This window comes from Rutidosis leptorrhynchoides, chromosome 5 (genome assembly GCF_046630445.1).
Source record: "Rutidosis leptorrhynchoides isolate AG116_Rl617_1_P2 chromosome 5, CSIRO_AGI_Rlap_v1, whole genome shotgun sequence".
NCBI classification, from domain to species: Eukaryota; Viridiplantae; Streptophyta; class Magnoliopsida; order Asterales; family Asteraceae; genus Rutidosis; species Rutidosis leptorrhynchoides.
In genome coordinates this window covers 178,567,358-178,576,726 of record NC_092337.1, presented here as the reverse complement: position 1 = coordinate 178,576,726, position 9,369 = coordinate 178,567,358, and the positions used below count along the sequence as shown (strand labels likewise).

The 9,369-nt window shown below is 30.5% G+C and overlaps 1 long non-coding RNA gene across 6 annotated transcripts; it reads left to right on the top strand.

The window, feature by feature from the left end:
* Window positions 1–953: 953 nt before the first annotated feature.
* On the top strand, window positions 954–4,248 carry LOC139847443 (uncharacterized). 6 transcript variants are annotated; one of them, XR_011759488.1, is made up of 7 exons: window positions 954–1,235; window positions 2,194–2,359; window positions 2,446–2,554; window positions 2,664–2,857; window positions 2,961–3,322; window positions 3,857–3,921; window positions 4,032–4,248. It is a non-coding gene; the product is annotated as an uncharacterized lncRNA (long non-coding RNA). The 6 variants fall into 6 exon arrangements; XR_011759489.1 differs by having other exon boundaries at window positions 2,194–2,364; XR_011759490.1 differs by lacking the exon at window positions 2,194–2,359 and having other exon boundaries at window positions 956–1,235; window positions 2,961–3,077; window positions 3,194–3,322.
* The last annotated feature ends 5,121 nt before the right edge of the window (window positions 4,249–9,369 follow it).

The window sequence follows — 9,369 nt, the reverse complement described above, 5'->3', positions numbered from 1 at the left end:
TATTTCTTGGAGCGTTTCCCCACCCCCCACCACAAATAATAACATTCATCACAATGTATCTTTTTTATATGTTTATATTTTCATGTGATCTTAATGTTTGAAAAAAAAATTTAAAAAAAGCGAAAAAAATTACTTTTCCCCTAAAAAGTGCTTCCGTTGACTTTTTTTTTTTTTTGGGTAACACTACAACAAATAAGCTGATTTTTCACGCTAATTTCTTCACGTATAAGCCAAGCGTGTAATATTTTATAACTTTGCTCACTCATATAAATGTAATAATTTATTATCATACCTTTAAATGTCTAGTAATTAATCTTCACATATATAAGTGTATAAAAATAATTACACAATTTGAAGCGTTGCAAATTCTATTAACTTTGTTCCGCCTGTAAACGTGGTAACAATAGTTACGCTTTTAAATGAATAATATCACATCTTTCCATATAAAAGTGAGTGAGCATTTAAAAGCGTGAACAAACTAAAGCACATGTACACATGTAATCACTTGCATCCATTAATTTGCTTGAAATTCAAGGGACTAATGAGAGAGCGACATGTGGCGTGAAAATCACATGTAATTGGAAAAAAAATTAAATTTTTTTTTTCTTTTACAGTCACATGTGATTTTGCATGTCAATCACATGTGATTATGCATGTCAAATTCAATCACATGTGAGTCAATCACATGTGATTATGCATGTCAAATCCAATCACATGTGATTGTGCAGGTAAATCACATGTGATTGTAGAAAAATTTTTGAGAAAAAAAAATTTCGAAAAAAAAAAATTTCGAAAAAAAATTAAAAAAAATTGTTTTTTTTCTTAAAAAATTTTTTTTAAATTTTTTTCAATCACATGTGATTTCGCGTCACATGCCACGCTCTCATTGGTCCCTTTAATCTCAACTTAATTTATAGATTTAAATGAATATTCCTCTATTAGTATTAATTAATTTAAGCTAAGTAAAGTGGACAATTTTATTAAACCACAATACCAGTTTAAACAATTCCATCCCCAATTCATAACCTAAATAAATCCCAACCTCTCCTTACCATATTCATCCCCAATTCATAACGAATGTAATGACTTTTTCACTGATATTCTCGAATTACTCTTTATTTTCCCCAAATTAGGTTTTCGATTATTTTTGCTGCTGTTTTCCGGTTCAGCTACCGAATCGATCTCTATTTTCACAGTCAAATTACTCCAATTCAGCTACTCGATCGATTCATTAAGTAAGTATGATAGCCGATTCATTCATTGTGTAGTTCATTTTTTTGATTCATTAGTTGCTTTTCGAGAATTATTGATCGTGATTTGTTATCCGATGACGATTAATGTTTGATTCAGTTGTAAATTTTGTTTTTTATTCAATCAGTTAATTTGTTTCTGATTATTGTATGATTTAGGTCACGGTTATCTGAATTCATAGTCACTCACATGCTTTCAATATGATTATGTGTTAGCTAATAGTGTCACTTTTGTATCTAGCTGCTGTAAACAACTGTTAATCTATTAACTTGTGGATTTAGAAGTATGCTAAAAAATAAGCTCAATTACATGAAGTTAGTGGATGTGTAAAACATAAAACTAAATATACACAATGATAATGTAATACACTCAATATGAAAGAAAACTTGGTGCCTATTCTACTGCCAACTACTCAGTTACAAAATCAAATGCATAACAATAAGAACAACCTAGCACTAACTTATTCAAACAAAATTGAAATAAAGGATAGGATAGACTAAGTTTACAGACTTAGTCTTTGGTGTTGTATAAACTCTGTTTGACTTGCTAGGATTTTGCACATGATGATAATACAAGTAACTGATGCAAGAGAGATAAATAATGATGGAAAAAATATTTCTGCCTAGAGGTTTGTTGTTTATTTGTTTGCTTAAGACAGTTCTTTGAATACACGCTTATATACTTTATTTTTTTTTTAAATTGATTTTTAGGTCTTAAGTTGGTAAAAGTTAAATGTTAAAGCGACTAAGCGAGGCATAGTTGGAAGCGTTCTTATACTATTCATTTTCACCAAAAATAACTTCACGTGGTTATTTGTTTTAAAGAATGATAATTAAGATATGATCTACATGTATGATGTATAATGCATACTAGCACAATCTGTTAGCATCTTATATGTCTCATTCACTGATTAGATTCAAGGTATTTTATGTCTGCTTATAGGTGCTTAACATGTCAGTTCATTACGATAGTACATACCTTATTGATGGTACATCTTTGAGTTTGAACTATACAAGTATGCAAATTCTACTCTGGACTACTCATTGACAATCTCGTTTCTCAATCTTTTAAATGAACTCATTGCTGAATTAAGTTACACAACTGATAGGTGAGGTAGGTAATGATTAACATTATCCATAATATTCATTACATGTGTTATGTTATTGCTCATACTTTTCCTCTTATCTATGGCAGGTTGAGAGTTAAGAAATCTGATGTACAAAGAGGGAAGTTCGAAATTCGTGTATATTTTGCTTGAATGCCTTGTAACGTGTATCTATGTCTAACGTCTTTGCTAAGATTGGTATGTACATTGATATGGTTAACCGATGAGTTTATCGATGTATAAACTATATGTTTATTTATTCATATAATTTTAAACTTCTATCGCTTAAGGTTTTTTGTTTAAGTAGCAACCGAAGACTGCTGACAGAGCTCAAATTCAGGCAAAATAAGTTAAGATTATGTGCGAAGGATTAGCCAAATCAGATGTACTTCGGGTGGGGCCTCTTCCAGCAATGGAGAATTCTATGATAGCGGACTTTTGCAGAGTACCTCGTGGCAACAAGTTGCTACTGCGCTTGCACGTGCACGCACGTATACAAAGGTTGAAACTTTTTCGTGAAATCATATAAATTTTATGTTTTTGTAATATGGTTTAAAGTTAATGGTTCTTGTAAAGTTATCGTTGTTCTGTTGGTTTATTGCAGATTCAGAAGGCGGGGTTGGTGGGAAGGTCTATTTATGTATTGGGTTTCAAGAACTACGAGGAATTCTGTGGCAAAATAGAGTATTGGCGAAATAAAGTTAATAATGGTTCTTGTAGAGTAAGTTTTTGTTCTATAAATATAATTCGACCTCGAATTATAAATAAATGATTATTTTGTGTCATCAACATCATGTTTCAAAATGGTTGTTTTAACTAAAACAAACGTTGTGAAAGTATTGAGCTGGACAAATATAATTCGAGGTCGTGGGTTGGATGAGTTGCAGCAACTTAAAAATATCCTTGCATCAACCCCTTCGCTTTGCAGTTCAGAAGATTAATGGTATTGGAAGCTAAGATCGAATGGTAAATTCTAAGTGAGCTATTTATCCCCTTTAATTGATAGCATGATACTTAGTGAGATGTATTCCTTCCAAAATAATTATCCTTGCATCAGCCCCTTTAAAATAACATGATACCCGAACCAGTCTTTTGAAAAGAGGTGTGCAAATAACCTCAGGATCATGTCCATTTTGCGAATCCATGGAGGAAGATATGAAATAGCTAACTTATTTGTATTAAGCCTACTCTGCTTTGATATCGAGCGTAACAAAGCTTTGAGGGTACTTTTTTTTTGTTTTACTTTGTGTTATACTTGTCTATGTTGTTTGTTTTATGTTATAAATTATCACATACTACAAGATTTTATATGGACTTGAGTTCATATTATTGAACAGTATAATGTGAAACATATATAGATATTCTAACACTTTATATCAGTAAGACGTTTGGACTTGATACGTATGCACACATACTACACAAATATATACTAGTAGGACATTTAAGTATGTTTTCATGTCTTGTATGATCTTGTTTCTTATCATTAATTTTGTATTACAGTTCTTTTCAAGGGCATCGCATGAAGAAGCGGATAGAGACTCTTCAACGAACACTTGATTGAATGGGTAAGTTTTTTAAAACGTGTGGTGAAACAAAATTCTCATTTTATTGTTTATAATGGTTTGTTTACAACTCTAATATTGTTTTCTTGTTCTGTTTGTTTGTTTTATTGCAGTTTGTAATCTGTATGGTAGAGTGAGTTGTGGTTGGTAATACTTCATGATTTTCATTTTAAGAACTAAATAAATGGTTAATGATAGTAAGATAATAGAATTGTGTTTTGGTGTATAAATCATATCTTGTACTACTACAAAACTGATTGTATGTATAAATCATATTTTGATGTACATCTGCAAAGTTGAAAATATAAATTGATGTTTCATTCAGCTTTATAGTTTATCTTATTTTGATATACACTTGTAACTATTCAATTTCTGGGTGATATATATATATATATATATATATATATATATATATATATATATATATATATATATATATATATATATATATATATATATATATAGAATTGTGTTTTGGTGTATAAATCATATCTTGTACTACTACAAAACTGATTGTATGTATAAATCATATTTTGATGTACATCTGCTAAGTTGAAAATATAAATTTATGTTTCATTCAGCTTTATAGTTTATCTTATTTTGATATACACTTGTAACTATTCAATTTCTGGGTGATATATATATATATATATATATATATATATATATATATATATATATATATATATATATATATATATATATATATATATATATATATATATATATATATATAAGAAACATAATAATATTAATTATAAAAACATTAATATTTAATATTAATTTAATAATAATAATGAAACTAATAATAAATAAATAAAATACACTTAATAATACTTAAATTTCTAATCCTAATATTAACAATAATAATACTAATAACCATAATACTTATATAAAAATAATAGTAACAATTACCAAATTTACAATAATCTTACGTTTTCATATATATCTAAAAATGAAGTGCCAAATTTATAGTAGGACTGGCATATTCAAATATTACGTTATCATGTCTTATATAGATTTATGGAATGTATTAAACCAAATTTATTGGTTTTCTTGGCAATTAAGATAATAATATTTTATTATTATTATTATTATTATTATTATTATTATTATTATTATTATTATTATTATTATTATTATTATTATTATTATTATTATAAAAACTTACAAAAAATTAGTGGGAAGCCTAGAGACAATCTGGGCCCCCACACCTCTAGCAATAGCAAAACCTATCCTAGTAAAAATATGAGCAGCAGCACCGACACCAATATCTTGCGCTATCGAACTCTTCTGAACCCGCTTTAGCAAAGAAACAGCATCTTTTTCTAATTCCCCAAGGGAAGAAAATGAGAAAGGAATGAAACCATAACCAATCGCCTGACAGCTAGATTCGTACTTGACCCGCTTCCGACGAGCCGCATCAACCACAGCACGTCCAGGGACAAAGTCAGAAAGCCCAGACTGTGTCAAAGGAGAAGACCCTGTCAAGTCAACACAAACATCGCGACCACAATCCCAAGAATAAAGTAACACATCTGCAGGTCTGAGGGCCCTGTCGTTCCCTCCAGACAACCCAATGTCAACCTCCTTTCTCGCTGAAATCCCAGATCGATAACAAACATCAACAAGGGAATCCCGAACAACATTATGTCGATGCTTAATACCCACCATACCAGCACAAGACACCGCGTGATCCCCGAAAATATCCCCAGTAAAAACCCTTGAACATGCAGAGCATGCCGTCGAGATAGAGAACAATGGAACACCCAACCGGTAGTACAACACACATCGGTAAGTCTTTGCGTTCATCGTCTGACCCAACCCCAAAATAGGGACTGCCCTTAGCCAAGCAGAGGTGTGATCACCCTGCTGCGATTTCCATAAGGCCGATTGTCGGGGAGATAATGAAAAAGTGGATTCTGTAGTGACCCGAACTTTTCCATGTTTATATATATTAATTGAGATTGATATTTACATGATTAAATGTTTCCAACATGTTAAGCAATCAAACTTGTTAAGACTTGATTAATTGAAATATGTTTCATATAGACAATTGACCACCCAAGTTGACCGGTGATTCACGAACGTTAAAACTTGTAAAAACTATATGATGACATATATATGGATATATATATAGTTAACATGATATTATGATAAGTAAACATATCATTAAGTATATTAACAATGAACTACATATGTAAAAACAAGACTACTAACTTAATGATTTTTAAACGAGACATATATGTAACGATTATCGTTGTAAAGACATTTAATGTATATATATCATATTAAGAGATATTCATACATGATAATATCATGACAATATAATAATTTAAAATCTCATTTGATATTATAAACATTGGGTTAACAACATTTAACAAGATCGTTAACCTAAAGGTTTCAAAACAACACTTACATGTAACGACTAACGATGACTTAACGACTCAGTTAAAATGTATATACATGTAGTGTTTTAATATGTATTTATACACTTTTGAAAGACTTCAATACACTTATCAAAATACTTCTACTTAACAAAAATGCTTACAATTACATCCTCGTTCAGTTATATCAACAATTCTACTCGTATGCACCTGTATTCGTACTCGTACAATACACAGCTTTTAGATGTATGTACTATTGGTATATACACTCCAATGATCAGCTCTTAGCAGCCCATGTGAGTCACCTAACACATGTGGGAACCATCATTTGGCAACTAGCATGAAATATCTCATAAAATTACAAAAATATGAGTAATCATTCATGACTTATTTACATGAAAACAAAATTACATATCCTTTATATCTAATCCATACACCAACGACCAAAAACACCTACAAACACTTTCATTCTTCAATTTTCTTCATCTAATTGATCTCTCTCAAGTTCTATCTTCAAGTTCTAAGTGTTCTTCATATATTCTGCAAGTTCTAGTTACATAAAATCAAGAATACTTTCAAGTTTGCTAGCTCACTTCCAATCTTGTAAGGTGATCATCCAACCTAAAGAAATCTTTGTTTCTTACAGTAGGTTATCATTCTAATACAAGGTAATAATCATATTCAAACTTTGGTCAATTTCTATAACTATAACAATCTTATTTCAAGTGATGATCTTACTTGAACTTGTTTTCGTGTCATGATTCTGCTTCAAGAACTTCGAGCCATCCAAGGATCCGTTGAAGCTAGATCCATTTTTCTCTTTTCCAGTAGGTTTATCCAAGGAACTTAAGGTAGTAATGATGTTCATAACATCATTCGATTCATACATATAAAGCTATCTTATTCGAAGGTTTAAACTTGTAATCACTAGAACATAGTTTAGTTAATTCTAAACTTGTTCGCAAATAAAAGTTAATCCTTCTAACTTGACTTTTAAAATCAACTAAACACATGTTCTATATCTATATGATATGCTAACTTAATGATTTAAAACCTGAAAACACGAAAAACACCGTAAAACCGGATTTACGCCGTCGTAGTAACACCGCGGGCTGTTTTGGGTTAGTTAATTAAAAACTATGATAAACTTTGATTTAAAAGTTGTTATTCTGAGAAAATGATTTTTATTATGAACATGAAACTATATCCAAAAATTATGGTTAAACTCAAAGTGGAAGTATGTTTTCTAAAATGGTCATCTAGACGTCGTTCTTTCGACTGAAATGACTACCTTTACAAAAATGAATTGTAACTTATTTTTCCTACTATAAACCTATACTTTTTCTGGTTAGATTCATAAAATAGAGTTCAATATGAAACCATAGCAATTTGATTCACTCAAAACGGATTTAAAATGAACAAGTTATGGGTAAAACAAGATTGGATAATTTTTCTCATTTTAGCTACGTGAAAATTGGTAACAAATCTATTCCAACCATAACTTAATCAACTTGTATTGTATATTATGTAATCTTGAGATACCATAGACACGTGTACAATGTTTCAACCTATCATGTCGACACATCTATATATATTTCGGAACAATCATAGACACTCTATATGTGAATGTTGGAGTTAGCTATACAGGGTTGAGGTTGATTCCAAAATATATATAGTTTGAGTTGTGATCAATACTGAGATACGTATACACTGGGTCGTGGATTGATTCAAGATAATATTTATCGATTTATTTCTGTACATCTAACTGTGGACAACTAGTTGTAGGTTACTAACGAGGACAGCTGACTTAATAAACTTAAAACATCAAAATATATTAAAAGTGTTGTAAATATATTTTGAACATACTTTGATATATATGTATATATTGTTATAGGTTCGTGAATCAACAGTGGCCAAGTCTTACTTCCCGACGAAGTAAAAATCTGTGAAAGTGAGTTATAGTCCCACTTTTAAAATCTAATATTTTTGGGATGAGAATACATGCAGGTTTTATAAATGATTTACAAAATAGACACAAGTACGTGAAACTACATTCTATGGTTGAATTATCGAAATCGAATATGCCCCTTTTTATTAAGTCTGGTAATCTAAGAATTAGGGAACAGACACCCTAATTGACGCGAATCCTAAAGATAGATCTATTGGGCCTAACAAACCCCATCCAAAGTACCGGATGCTTTAGTACTTCGAAATTTATATCATATCCGAAGGGTGTCCCGGAATGATGGGGATATTCTTATATATGCATCTTGTTAATGTCGGTTACCAGGTGTTCACCATATGAATGATTTTTATCTCTATGTATGGGATGTGTATTGAAATATGAAATCTTGTAGTCTATTGTTACGATTTGATATATATAGGTTAAACCTATAACTCACCAACATTTTTGTGGACGTTTAAAGCATGTTTATTCTCAGGTGAATACTAAGAGCTTCCGCTGTTGCATACTAAAATAAGGACAAGATTTGGAGTCCATGTTTGTATGATATTGTGTAAAAACTGCATTCAAGAAACTGATTTCGATGTAACATATTTGTATTGTAAACCATTATGTAATGGTCGTGTGTAAACAGGATATTTTAGATTATCATTATTTGATAATCTACGTAAAGCTTTCTAAACCTTTATTTATGAAATAAAGGTTTTGGTTTGTTTTAAAAATGAATGCAGTCTTTGAAAAACGTCTCATATAGAGGTCAAAACCTCGCAACGAAATCAATTAATATGGAACGTTTTTAATCAATAAGAACGGGACATTTCAGTTGGTATCCGAGCGTTGGTCTTAGAGAACCAGAATTTTGCATTAGTGTGTCTTATCGAGTTTGTTAGGATGCATTAGTGAGTCTGGACTTCGACCGTGTTTACTTGAAAAATGATTGCTTAACAAATTTTGTTGGAAACTATATATTTTTAACATGTGAATATTATGTGATATATTAATCTCTTAACGCGTTTGATATTATGTGATAGATGTCTACCTCTAGAACAAGTCCCATTGACTCACCTTATAATAATGAAGGGTCAAATGTAAATTGGAATG